Below are 2032 nucleotides of genomic sequence, written 5' to 3'. Positions count from 1 at the left end.
AAGAGAGAAATTAGGGAAACCATGCCTTTCACAATAACATGACCCCCAAAATGAAATACTTAAGAATCAATCTAACAAAGGAAGTAAAAGATTTTTTTTTTTTAATGTCTTTGGTACAGGGTCTCACTACACAGCTTGGACTCATAGTGATCCTCCTGTTTTCAGCCTCCCCAGCACTGGGATTACAGGTGTGCACCACCAGGCCCAGTCCTGATGGCTGGCTCAGCATACCCAGGAGCAGGGCTGGTGTGGCAGGTGGTGCTGCTGGTCATATCTTGGTCCCAGTGCTTGCCTAGGCAGGCACTTAATCAGAAGTAAAAGATTTATGCAGTGAAAATTACAGTATTCTGAAAAAGAGGTCAAAGAGGATTTCAGAAAATGGAAAGATATTCCTTGCTCGTGGAAAGGAAGAACGAACATTGTGAAAATGGCCATACCTCCAAAACATTAGAAGATGCAGACACAACTACAAACACACTGAGCCACCTCATCTTTGATGAAGGAGCCAAACATGCTCACTGGAAGAAAGATAACTTCTTTAATAAATGGTGCTGGGAGAACTGAGTTTCCACATGCCGAAGACTAAAATTAGACCCTTGCCTATCACTATGTACAAAACTACAGTCAAAATGGATCTAATATTTAAATATTAAAATAGAAACACTGAATCTACTGGAGGAGAATGTAAGTAAAAACCTTGAATACATAAGGATAGGCAGAAAATAAATGAATAAAAACCAAACTGCATAAGAAATACTTCAAAGAATCAATGACTGGGATGTCATCTTTTGAAAAGTTTCTGTACATCAAAAGAAATCCCCTGGTTCTGAAAAAAAGAAGAAAAAAGAAATCATCAATAGAGTAAAAAGAAAACCCATGAACTGGGAAAATATTTTAGCAGACTGTCCCTCAGACAAAGGATTTCTATCTTGAACATATAAAGAATTAAAAATTTTCAGGCCCCCAAAATTCAAAGATTCAATTCAAAAATTAGCATCTGAGATGAATAAACTTCTCAGATGAAGAAATACAAATGGCCAATAAATATATAAAAATGTTCAACACCATTGATAATTCAAGAAATGGAAATTAAAACAATGTTGAGATTTCTTCTTACATCAGAAAGAATATCTATCATCAAGAATTCAACCAATAACACGGGCTGGCAAGATGGCTCAGTGATCTAAAGCACCTACTTGGAACAAGCTTGGCAAAGCACAGGGACTGCGGTTCAATCCCCCAGCACCACATGCCAGCCAGCCTTGCCCGGTGGTGGGCTGAGCTGGCCACACACACACACACACACACACACACACATAAAATTTTAAAAAATAATAATAAGATTAAAGAATTCAACCAATAACAAATGCTGGAAGGGCTGTAGAGAAAAGGGATCCCTTTTCCACTGTTGGTGGGAATATAGACCGGTACAACCACTGTGGGAATCAGTGTGGAAATTCCTCAAAAAACTAGGATTAGAGGTTCCATTCAACCCAGCTATCGTCCTCCTGGGCATTTTACCAGAAGAAATGAAAACATCATACCACAGTGGATTATGTGCACCCAATGTTCATAGCAGCACAATTTGTTACAGCTAAATCTTGAAAACAACCCAAATGCCCATCAACTGAGGAATGGATAAAAATGTGGTATGCTTATACAATGGGGTATTACTCAGCTATAAAAAAGATAAACTTGAGGCTTTTATAGGTAAATAGATGCAACTAGGGACTAGACTCACATGTGAAAAAAATCAGACCCACATATATAAACGTTATATTGTCTTGCTAGTGTAAGAATCTGAAAAAGAATAACACTTGAAAGGTACAATAGAGACTGTGAGAGGGAAAGAATCTGTTCAAATGAACAACTGGGGTGAAGAAAAGGAAGGAAGGAAGGAAGGAAGGAAGGAAGGAAGGAAGGAAGGAAGGAAGGAAAAAGATTTATGTATATATACAGGACAGTTTGGATAATTGTAATGCTGATTTCTGCTGGAGCAGTTACTGCTAAAGTTTTTTTTCTTTTTCTTTTT

The sequence above is a fragment of the Octodon degus genome, unplaced genomic scaffold (assembly GCF_000260255.1).
Source record: "Octodon degus isolate 3935 unplaced genomic scaffold, OctDeg1.0 scaffold00039, whole genome shotgun sequence".
In the NCBI taxonomy this organism is placed as follows: domain Eukaryota; kingdom Metazoa; phylum Chordata; class Mammalia; order Rodentia; family Octodontidae; genus Octodon; species Octodon degus.
This window is presented reverse-complemented; position numbering follows the sequence as displayed.